A 12,895-nucleotide genomic window follows, 5' to 3' on the forward strand; every position below is an offset into this window, starting at 1 on the left:
TCCTACTATTGAAACGTCATTTGCGTTGAAGAACTAGTACTAATGTCAGTCAATTCCACATCCCCTTAATAGTCACCCAATTCAGTTATACTTGGGTTTTCGCTGTGATTGGTGGAGTTTTTCTCTGTAATATATTAGTAACAGCAAAACAGTGAAGGTCATCAGGGAGAAGCATCGGTCACCAACATTCTAAATGGTAAATTGCACTTGGGTCTGATGATAGCAACTAATCCCCGTTAGCGTTTAGTACAGTTTAAAAAACATCTGTGATACACAGCACACTTCATTGATGTGAAACAATCTGTGGTGGGTTCCCCAAACAAAAGTGAAAAGAGGCATAGGCCATTGCTTTTTAGGGTTGAGCGTGCGTTGCATGCGCTTGAGCATGCGTGTCGCTTGCAAGACGCTTTAGGGGTCAGAAAAGGGCTCAGAGCTCCATTCACGTCACGTCAGTTGTCTTTCACTGGTTCATGGGCTTGCCTGTTAAAATCTGCTTGCTTTCATTAGTGGAAGGCACGCATACCTCATGCCTTTTCCGGTGCAAGGCTCGCTGCTTCCCTTCCGGTTTGTAGACTACTTTTTATCTTTTGTTCGCAGCACGATCTCCCTTGGCAGAAGTTGAGCGCTTTGCATAACTTTTGCCAATAGGTTTCTTTACGAGAGAACTGTAGCAGCGCGATAGCGCTGTTTTTTTCTTTCAATGTGGACAGAAAAATCTGGTTGGGAGTTTACAACTGCTAATAGCTGTAACTCAGAGAAATGCGGGACCCTAATGCATTGCAAATGCTTCTTATTCATTTGCTTTGATAATTAGTATGTAAAGTGGGAGAGAGAACTTCTAACCATACTAGGTGCTTCCTGACTAACTCCACTGACATATTAGAAAAGCAGATCTCCTGAATGTAAACTTCCATACAACAGGGAACGGGGAATGGCAGAACCTTAGGAATTGTTGTAAAGACAACTTTCAGGGCTGGTCCTCAAAATACTAAACCTTTTCAATGGTGATGTTGTTTTTTCTCACTTGCTCAAAATACTATTCATCTGTATTTAGTCCGTATCATATAAAGAATAAAAATCTAATTTGCCATATATAGGCCTTCTGCCACCTATGTCTGTTTTTATTTAACTAGGTTATTTTCAATTGTTTCTATTATTACATGTTTGATAGTACATAGAGCATGCATTTTTACATGTTTGATGTACAAAATTCGAATGCAATAATTGCCACCTTCGGAACTACTGTTTGTATCACGTATGTTGTGCCATTATAGTGAGTTAAGCAAAGTTCTATCTTTCACTTTACATACTAATTATTCTGTATTAGCTCAACCATCAAAAGACTATTAATGCCACGTTTTTCAGCCTTGAAAAATCCCCAGGCCTGGGAGCTGAACTTGGGCGAAACATGTGTTGGCTGTTGCTGTGTAAATGAGCCTAGCTGTTGCTGCTTAAAATGCAAACATGACTCAAAGTCAATGATGAAAGAGCAATAAAATTGCTAGCGATGAATTACTGATTGAATTATTGTTTTATTGAATTCAGTTAAATCTAGTTTAATCAATATTACTGTGTAACATTGGCATTCTGTGTGTGTGTGTTTATATATATACATATATATATATATATATATATATATATATATATATATATATATATGCAAGAAGATGAAGGATCACAAGAAAACAAAAGACAATATATAAATATATATACATATATATATATATAAAAAAAATACTTAAAAAACAAAGGTTACAGGGACGTTACAGTTAGGTTGACATTTTACCCATACAAAACCATTGAAATTCAGCAATTACAATTATACTTTTAGTTATACTTATCTGAAGAAACTGCAGCTCATGCTGGAAAGTAACTTTGGGCAACGAGTTATAGTTTCTAAACATAAGTATAACTGATGATACTTGCTACGAATATATGTTGGAAGGGTTTTAGTGACCTGCGTGAGTGACCAGAATGGCGCTCTCTACGTGTCTTGGGTGGCAGCTCACTGTGATGAGGTGGAAGGAGGATATGTGAGAGGCACAGTGTGCTAAGGTTTTATTAATTAGTTGTGATTACTCTGCAGGTCCCATAAGGATTTTCCTGTGTTTACTAAAAGATGTTCAATCCACCTTTTTGTGTTATGACCCGCAGCTAGATTGTCAGTTATAAGTCTGAAGAGAGAAGGATAGATCTGAGAGAGGAGAGAGCTAGTGCAACAGTGCTGCTATCAAATATGCAGCAGATGCAGTGGCACCTGGGCAAAGAGGCCTGAGGGGGCACAGGACCCTGATTGTTTCTGTATTGTTGCTATACACATGCAGCGCTTAGGGCCTAGTTTCCATGCTTGCAATAGGGCCCCTTGCACAGTTGCTATGCCACTGAGATAGTAAAAATCACCCATCCCAATTCTTGGTACTCAAAGCTTCTGAATTGACACACGTCCTGGCACTCATAGCAAATACCTTACAGGAAAACAAGAGGCCAGAAGTGAGGACATTGCCAACTGAGGGCAAGATACGGAGTAGAGGGCTGAGATGCAGGTTGAGCTGAGGAGGAATCAATAGGGCCAGATACAAAGCTCATAGGAAGTTGTTCCACATGCATTAATTTCCATATGTTGGCATGTGCCTTAATTCTTTTGTGAAACATATCCCCGGTTACTGAACGTCGCCCTTTGTTTTTGAATGAAATCGGAATTCGCTGCGTGGCGGGCCAGTGAAAGTCTGCGGAAGCGGCCCTGGAATGCTCTTGGCCGGGTTCCCTGAGCGGGAACAGCTGACGATGCGGAATGAGAGACTGGGACGTGCAGCTGCCTTTCCTCTGAAGCGCAGAGGGCTCAGTCAGGCGCGAGGCCGCGGTTTCTGTTTAAGGCGCGCAGGGAGTAACGCAGGTCCCTGCAGCGGGGTGGAGGCGGAAGGGGCAGCCATCCTCCAGGGGGCATCCGTTTTGCCCAAGGCCAATGTCTGTCTTTGACATATGGGAGACTAGGGCCCCTCGTTATATTCTGGAGGGTCGCAGCATCATTTTGGGTAATTCCACTGACGAAAACGCTGAAAGGGAAATAACGTATCCAAGAAACGCCCCAAAACTCTGACGGTGGCGTCACTAATCCAGGCCATTTAAAGGATATCCCGTCCCTCAACAGCATTCAGTGCATCCATAACGCTTGAACTTTACTGAGGTACTGAAATATGGACCTGTGGCTAGACGGGGTATGCTGAGTAGAGATGGGAGAGCCACAGAAAGCACGAGCAAAACTCGAGCCTGAAGACTGGCTCTGGCTTAGCTCGAGGTACACTTGGACCCTGAGACCATAACAAACCGAGCTTTCATGTGGTTTCTTCTTTCCACCATCATTCTACATTTGAGGTGAAGACGTAGCCATCATTACAACATAGTGCTTATGTTAAACTTTAGAGATTTGTACAGCTTCGAATGGTTTCATAGCACTGTCGACGTTTAGGTACCTCAAAGAGGTTTCAATTTCGTGTACCTGAAACTAGGGTGAATCTGAACCTTATCTGCAAGTGGCATGACGGCTCGGGTAACTTCACATCTCTTCTTTCAATAGAATGGAGAGATGTGTATAGGTCTTCGTCACTGGAGTACCTCAAAATATTGGGGTGCTCCTGCCCCTGTACAATGAGGAGACCTAGTCTCCCCTATGTCACAGATAGTTATTGGCCTTCAGCTACATGGAGGCCCACTGAACGTTTATATGTGATATGTGGGGTTTCGGCTTGTCCTACTTCAGTTGTCTTTATAACTGGTAATCCTTCATCTCAAACAATACAGCATGCAGGTGCTATTTATAAGAAAGTCCAAGGGTCCAGGACTGGGTTGGCATCACTTGGCAGGGCACACTCACAGATGACAGTCCAGGGGCTGGGGCCAAGTTTGTTGGAGTCAGCTGTTCCTGAGGATCAAGTCAAAAGGCCAACCAACTAGCCCTTAGTGTCACTCTGGTCTCCACAGAAGTGAACTGAAGAGTTTGTTTCTGAGGTCCAGAGGTTCAATATTTGTACCCAGTTCTACCTTTGATGTGGGAGAAGCTTCTAGAGGCATGCCTTTGGAGACCACAGTTGAACTGACTTCCTTGCCAGTGTTGGGCCATCCAGGCACACCTCAGTTCCCTATTGTGTATGGCTGTCTAGGTGGGATACACAAAGCCCAACTGTCAACTATGCTCAGTCATGTGACACAGAGACAGGTTATGGGCACCAAGTAGCTAAGGCAGGAAAATTGCAACTTTCTAAAAGTGTCATTTTCAAAATTGGAATTTACAATCTGACTTCACCATAAATTAGGATTTTCATTACAATTCCAAAGACACCAAACACAAATGAGATACCTGTTCCCATTTGGTAGTTATGGCTCATAAAATGCAATAAGGTAACCCCACTGTTGTTGAATGGGAGAGAAATGCCTTGCTGTAATGAAAAATTAATTTAAGAAGTCAGCAAAACAGGAGGTCTCAAGGCAAAAAGGTAGGGGAAAACTGTGCCAAGGATGCCTGGTCTAACGTGGGAGTTCTCTTCAATAAGGCGAAAAAACCTGGAGATACCATCAGCATTGGTGTAGTCTGTTCCAGGATGGTGTTCCACTGTAAACTTAATTCCTTGTAGGGGGATGGACCATCTCAACAGTTTGGGATTCTCACCCCTCATCTGCATTAGCCATTTGAGGGGTCTGTGGCCGGTCTGAACCCGGAAGTGAGCACCAACCAGGTGTGCTCACAGCTTCTTCAGCGCCCAGACCATTGCAAAGGCTTCCCTTTCTATTAGGCTCCACCTCTGTTCTCAGGGAAGTAGCTTTCAACTGCAGAAGGCTACAGGTTGATCCAGGCCCTATTCATTCAGCTGTGAGAGCATGGCCATTTTGCCATTCTCTAAGACATAGTTCTGGACAATTCATTCTTTGGAGAAGGCTGGGGCCTTGAGCATGGATGCTGTACACATGTCCTCCTTCAGGGCATCAAAAGCCTTCTGGCATGCCTCCCCCATATCACCTGTCTGGGCTGCTCCTTAGAAGTTACCTCTGTTGGGGGTGCAACAATGTTGCCATACCCCTTGACAATACTCCTGTAATACCCAGTGAGGCCTAAGAAGTCTCTCGCCTCCATCTGGGTTTGGTTGGTTCCCAAGCCAGGATAGTTTAGATTTTGGCCCGGGAGCTGCACCTTGCCTCCTCCTGCTTGGTGACCCAAGTAGAGTACTGAACCCTTCCCTATTTGGTACGTACAAGCCTTGATAGTTAGGTGCGTCCTCTGCACAGCCTGAACCACTTCCCTGAGCTGACACAGGTGGTCCTCCTAGCTAGAAATGAAGACCTGAATGATATCTAGATAGGCGGCACTGAAGTTCTCCAACCCAGCAAGGACCTGGTTGACCAAACTCTGGAAGGTAGCAGGGGTGTTCTTCAACCCAGGGGCATTACTCGGAACTGGAACTGCCACTCTGAGATAGAGAATGCTGACCTCTCTGTGTTCTCTTAGGTCAGGGCAATCTGCCAGTATGCTGATATTAAATCAAAAGTACTGAGGAACTCCCAACTGGTCTATGAGCCAATCAGCTCTGGCGATGGAGTGTGTGTCAGTCTTGGTGACTGCATTTATTCTCCGAAAATCCACACAGAACCTAAGTTCTGGGGTGGCACCTGGAGGGGCAGCCTTGGGGACCAACACCACTGGGCTGGATCAAGGGCCTTCAGAAGGCTCAATAATCCCTAATTACAGTATTTTGTAGAGTGGATTGGCTCTCACCTTATCAGACAGTCTGTTTATTTTACTCTTCACAGGCATGCTGTCCCTAGTATCAGTATCATGATTGCAACATGTAGTGAGTCCTGAGGTAAGGGAGAAGAGTGAGGCAAACTGTCCCAACAACTGATGGCAGTCTGTGCTATTCTAAGATCAGGTAGGAGAGAGGCTGACACCCTCCACTGACCCATCCTGCTCCTTGGAAGAAAGGAGGTCGGGAAGAAGCTCACTCTCCTCTTCCATCCCACCGTCCGTGAGCAGAAGCATGGCTACCTCAAACTCCTCAAAGTGGGGTTTGAGGTGACTGACAGGCAAGACCCTTAAAGGGTTCTTGGGAGTCTTGAGGCCCACCAGGTAGGTGACCTCATTCTTGTGCTCTTTAACCTCATAAGGCCCAGACCAGGGACTTGCAGGGGCCTGGGCTCCGCAGGCTTCATCGCCCACACTTTTTAGCCATGCTGAAACAAAACCTTAGTGACCTTCTGGTCATCCCACTGTTCAATGACCTCCTGGCTGGCTTCCAGATTCTCTTTGGATCTATTCCAGAAGCACTTCCCTAGGGTACAGAGTGCAGCTGACCGGATTCTTAATTCTCTTTGGCTCTATTCCAGAAGTGCTTCCTCTTGGTACAGAGTATAACTGACATCCTGGAAGTCCTTCCTGGGAGCTTGCTCCCAATCCTCCTTCTCCAGACTAAGAGTCCTCACATAGGGTGCCGTTACAGAAGTTCATGGGGCTGAAGCCAACCCCCATCTGCGCTACCATGTTGCATGTCTTTTAAGGTCTTGTTGAACCTCTCAACATGCCAAATAGTTTGGGGGTGTTAAGGAGAGAAGAACTTGTAGGTTAACCTACACCCCTTCCATTTGGACTTCATGTACGCCAACATAAGTTGGTACCTCGTTCAGATACAACCTACTTGGGAACCTCACACAGGTAAAGATCCCCATTAGTATCATGGTCACTACAGGTGCTGCCACTGATCTCAGAAGTATAGTCTCTGGGTACCAAGTGGCATTGTCCGCCAAGATCAAGATGAACCTGTTACCGAGGGCTTTCTTGGGGTCCACTTCGAGCAAGAGGAGTGCGAGGACAGGGAATGGCTGCAGGGTAGCCTTGCGCCTCCCTCCTGACTTGACACTGGCTTGGCAGGTAGGGCATGATCTGCAGAACATATCTGAGGCCATCCACATTCGAGGTCAGTAAAAGTGGGTGATAAGTCTTTGAAAGGTCTTGTCCTGCACTAGACGACCTGCCAGGGGAACATCATCAGACAGCTCTAGTAGGAAGGCCCTGTAGCACTGAGGCACCACCAACACAGGGGTTGCACCATGCTCATGGCCTTGGAGTCATTACACAGGAGGCCATTCTCCAAGTAAATCAGTTGATCACCAGAGGTGTCACCAGCTGCCTTGGCATCAGCTTGCCACCGTAGGCCCACAAAAGTAGAGCACTTCATCTGCACCGTCCAGAACTCCTCTGTGGTTGGACCTACTACCTGCTGCCAGTTGGTCAACTCTTGTAGGTCCCCTGGGTGGCCCTGTATACTTTGGAGTATCAACTTAAGACAGCCTTCTCCTGTACTGTGAGAGTTTCAGGAGTTGGTTTCCCATGCCCCTTGTCATTCCTCTTTTTGGCAGGCACCAGGGCCATTCTTTCAGGCCAAGGACAATCTGGATAGGTACTCCCACTCAGGCAGCCCTAACATCTCCAAGTGTGACCTGATCTGGACTCACGGCTACCTTCAAGGAATCTGATACCCCTCCCCCCCTCTGTCTCCACTCAAAGGGAACCAGAACCACTGGTTATTGACTCTCATGGTTGCTGGCTGCAATAACCTGGTGGAATGTATTAAGGACTGCCTGCTTTGAAGTCACTAGATGGCATTTGACAGTTGTCATGCTGCCTCTAGTGTCTCCCAGAGTCTCTATCCTCTGCCCTTTGATGGTTTACCACTGTCTGTATTTCTTAGTGTTACTAGGCATGTGAGTTCTCTGTACACTTGCTCCATCACCTATGAACACTAGGGTAACCTCTATGCTATCCCCCACACTATCTGGGTAAATCGCATCCCCATGCACTACACTAGCCAACTCCGGTGTCTGCCCACCAGTGTGGGGGGGGCTGTACAGCTTAGGACACTTGGCATTATCCTTGTAGTGCCTAACCTATTGCCACTCATTGCACTTGCCTTCCCAGATGACTTACTATCAGGGAACCATTTCTTTTTCTCTTCAGGTGGGGATTGGGATTCCTGACCTTTAGAGCTAGTCTGGAGACCTTTAGAGAACTCACAGTTTTTATACTCATCTCCCATCTCTTTCTTCCGGTGCGGACCCTGCCCACCCCCATGGTGATCCCCACAGATGCCTTCTTATGAACTCTGCTGCTGACCCAGTTGTCCGCCTCCTTAGCAAGCTTCCAGGGGTCAGTGAGCTTACTGTCAATAAGGTGCTGGTACAGATCTGCAAAAGTAAGGCTCAACATGTGCTCTCTCACAATCACATTATGCAACCACTGATAATCTTTAACTACACTACCCTTCACCCAACCATCCAGTGCCTTGCAAAATGAGTCCATGCAATTCTCTCAGAAGTGTTGGTACAACCTGCAGCTGTCCCTAAATTTCTGCCGGAAATGTTTTGGGTGAGACCATAATTTTTTGGCAAGGGTGTCCATCATGGGGGCATACCTCATCCTGTCTCCCTTATCAAGGGCTAGTCCCTTAACCAGTTAGTGATGTGCTTCCAGAGGCTAGCCTTCATTCCTGATCAGGGATCCTATGCATCTACAAAAACACTTCTATGCTTCAAACCACTTGTCAATGTAATTCCCCACAACAAAGTCGGCACCAGACCTTTGGAAATATAGACCATCCTGTCTCCAGAGGACACTGCAGGCATGCTACAATCAATAATGTGGGACAATGTCTACCTGGCTTTGAGGTCCAGATCTTTGAGGATCCTCTCATGAGCCAATCAGTCTGTGGCCAGTTTCTCATCCGTGGCCAGTTTCCTTTCTTTCACCCTGATTTTGGCTATCTCCAGCCTGAACTCCCATTCTGCCTCCCTGTCCACCAGCTCCTCTGGGCACAGGCCTTGGGAAGACACACTATTCTCTGCTCTGGCAGGACCTCCAACTCAGGAGGTACATCATTCCCCTCAGCAGACTACTGCCTCTCGTGACTGGGCTCCAGATCCTCTCCTTGCATGTTCACATCCTCATCTCCTTCTGTTGCTGAAACCAGCGACTGGAGGTCTTCCCTCCAGGCCGTCAGTGCTTTTTGGAGCTCCACCTTCTTAGTGTTGCTCTTGGTTGGAAGTCCCCTCTTTTTGCAGAACTTCCTAATCTGGGCCCCAGTGTAGGCATCCATGTTGCCAGCTCAAACTCTATCCTTGCAGGTGGCAGGTGTGGATTTTGGTACAACAGTCAGAGAGAGTGTTTTGAAAACCCAAAAAGGTCAATCAAGGGGATTTTAAACTTGAATTGGTCTCAGATAAGGAATGGTTTTGTACACAAAATCAATTTATGGCACTGCACAAGCACACGCTCAAATCCTCACAGCTGATCACCAATGTAAAAAACTGGGTTGTTGGTTGACTAGGGTGTAAGCCCTGGTCAAGCAACAACCACAATCCTTGTCAGGGTGAGGCACAAGCCAACCCTAAATTAACCCATGCTCAGCCCTTTTGTAGCTTGGCACAGAGCAGTCAGGCTTAACTTAGAGGCGATATGTAAAGTGCTAGTGCAGCACCTTAAACAGTTATAAATGGCAAACATCACACAAAAAGGACCCTACACCAAGTTAGAAAAATAGGACATTTTTAATATATAAAGGTAGACCCTAACAACAAAAAATCCAAACAGTAGGACCAGAGATATGCAGTTTTAAAGATTTCAGTGAAATTAGCAGCAAAAAGCCCAAAGTGCCAGCTGTGGCTATCTGGTCTCACTGAACCGGGACAAAGTCACAAGCTTAGGCTGGCCGCGATGGAGCCCTGGCTGGCTACAGGGACCCATTTAGTAGCACAAACAAAGTACTTTAAATCCTGGTTTGTGGAGCATTGTGCGGGTCTGCGTCAAAGATGCATTGCACAGCTGAAGCGATCCATCGGTTCTGAGGTGTGGTGAGGCTGCAATATGAGGTCCTGCATCATTGTCAAGGATCCGGTTGATGAGGGCGTGCAATATGAAGTCTGGTGTCAATGATGTGTTGCTCAGTTAGGGCAATGTATTGGTTCTTAGGGGCTACCTGACTGCGATGTGGAGACCAGCATCGTCTTCGAGGCTGCTGTGGATGAGTGTAGGAAAGTACCATCTTGCCTGGCATGTTAACCCCATTTTTACTTATGTGTCAGTTTGTTTTTGCCTGTCTCACTGGGATCCTGCTAGCCAGGACCCCAGTGCTCATAGTTTGTGGCCTGAATGTGTTCCCTGTGTGGTGCCTAACTGTGTCACTGTGCCACGGTTTTTCACAGCCATTTTACACTGCACTTGAGTAACTTATAAAATCACCTATATGTCTAACCCTCACTTAGTGAAGGATGGGTGCAAAGTTACTAAGTGTGAGGGGACCTTGGCACTAGCCAAGGTGCCCCCACATAGTTCAGGGCAATTTCCCCTGACTTTGTGAGTGCGGGGACACCATTACACCTGTGCACTATATATATAGGTCAATACCTATATGTAGCTTCACAATGGTAACTTCGAATATGGCCATGTAACATGTCTAAGATCATGGAATTGTCCCGCCATGCCAAATCTGGTATTGGGGTGCCAATCCCATGCATCCTTGGGGCTCCAGCATGGATTCCGGGTACTGCCAAACCAGCTCTCCGGGGTTTTCAATCAATCAATTAATCAATCAAATAATGTATAGAGCACGCTACTCACCCGTAAGGGTCTCAAGGCGCTGGGGGGGTCAGCAAGAGGGGGGAGGCTGATTACTGTTCGAAAAGCCATGTCTTGAGGTGTTTCCTGAAGAGCAGGAGGTTCTGAGTCTTGCGGAGGTTGGTGGGGAGGGAGTCCCAGGTTTTGGGGGCGAGGTAGGAGAAGGATCTGACTCCTGTGGTGGCACGTTGGATGCAGGGGACTGTGGCGAGTGCGAAGTCGGCGGAGCGGAGGTGGCAAGTTGGGGTGTGGAAGTTAACTCTTTCGTTGAGGTAGGTTGGTCCAGTGTTGTGGATGGATTTGTGTGCGTGGATGAGGATTTTGAAGGTGATTCTCTTGTCGATTGGAAGCCAGTGATGGGCTCTGAGGTGTGAGGAGATGTGTTCATGGCGTGGGAGGTCCAGGATGAGGCGGGCGGCTGCATTCTGGATCCTCTGGAGTTTTCTCTTGAGCTTGAGTGTGGTGCTGGCGTAGAGGGCGTTTCCGTAGTCTAGCCTGCTGCTGATGAGTGCATGGGGGACGGTCTTTCTGGTCTCTATGGGAATCCATTTGTAGGTATTTCATAGCATGCGGAGGATGTTGAAACTAGAGGTGGTGATGGCGAGGATTTGATGGGTCATGGAGAAGAAAGGGTCTAGGATTATGCTGAGGTTGCGTGCGTGGTTTGCGGGTGTTGGTGGGGATCCTAGGGCGGTGGGCCACCAGGAGTCGTCCCATATAGTTTTGTTGGGGTCGAAGATGATGATTTTGGTTTTGTTGGAGATTAGTTTGAGGTGGTTTGCTGTCAACCATTTGGCGGTGTCACAGAATCCAGCGTGGAGGTTGGTTTTGGCGGTGGTAGGGTTTTGGGTGAGGGAGATGACGAGCCTGGTGTCGTCTGCGTAGGATGTGATGGTGATTCCGTGTGGTCGGAGGATGTTGGCGAGCGGGCCATGTAAATGTTGAAATGTTGAAAAGGGTGGGGCTGAGGGAGGACTCTTGGGGGACTCCGCAGATGATCTTGGTGGCTGTGGAGTGGAGTGGAAGGGAGGGAGGCAGACTTTCTGGGTTCTTTCGGTGAGGAAGGAGGCAAGCCAGTCTAGGGCCTTGTGTTGAATACCTGCATTGTGGAGACGTGTGGGGAGTATTTGGTGGCAGGCAGTATCGAAGGCAGCAGAGAGGTCCAGGAGAATGAGTGTGACGGTTTCGCCCTTGTCGACTCTGGTTCTGATGTCGTCAGTACAAGCAATGAGGGCGGTCTCGGTGCTGCGGTTCTTGGTGAATCCATACTGGGAGCCGTTGAGTGCATTGCTTTCACTGCAGCTACTGCTGCTGCCAACCCACAGACAGGCTTCTGCCCTCCTGCGGTCTGGGCAGCCCAGTCCCAGGAAGGCAGAACAAAGGATTTCCTCTGAGAGAGAGTGTTACACCCTCTTCCTTTGGAAATAGGTGTTAAGGGCTGGGGAGGAGTAGCCTCCCCCGGCCTCTGGAAATGCTTTGAAGGGCACAGATAGTGCCCTCCGTGCATAAGCCAGTCTACACCGGTTCCGGGATCCCCCTGCCCCTGCTCTGGCGTGAAACTGGACAAAGGAAAGGGGAGTGACCACTCCTCTGTCCATCACCACACCAGGGGTGGTACCCAAAGCTCCTCTAGTGTGTCCCAGACCTCTGCCATCTTGAATGCAGAGGTGTGAGGGCACAATGGAGGCCTCTGAGTGGCCAGTGCCAGCAGGTGACGTCAGAGACCCCTCCTGATAGGTGCTTACCTGACTTGGTGGCCAGTCCTCCTCTGAGGGCTATTTAGGGTCTCTCCTGTGGACTTCTCTTCAGATAACAAATGCAAGAGCTCACCAGAGTTCCTCTGCATCTCCCTCTTTGACTTCTGCCAAGGATCGACTGCTGACTGCTCCAGGACTCCTGCAAAACTGCAACAAAGTAGCAAGAAGACTACCAGCAACATTGTAGCGCCTAATCCTGCCGGCTTTCTCAAATTTTTCCTGGTGGTGCATGCTCTGAGGGCTGTCTGCCTTCACCCTGCACTGGAAGCCAAGAAGAAATCGACGGAATCTTCCCCCTGCTACCGCAGGCACCAAACTTCTGCTTCACCAGTCCTCTGGGTCCCCTGTCATCTTGATGAGCATGGTCCCTGGAACACAGGAGCTGGATCCAAATGACCCCGACAGTCCAGTGGTTGGTCTGTCCAAATTTGGTGGAGGTAAGTCCTTACCTCCCCACGTCAGACAGTAATCCTGTGTACCATGTGAA

The sequence above is a fragment of the Pleurodeles waltl genome, chromosome 6 (assembly GCF_031143425.1).
Source record: "Pleurodeles waltl isolate 20211129_DDA chromosome 6, aPleWal1.hap1.20221129, whole genome shotgun sequence".
NCBI lineage: Eukaryota > Metazoa > Chordata > Amphibia > Caudata > Salamandridae > Pleurodeles > Pleurodeles waltl.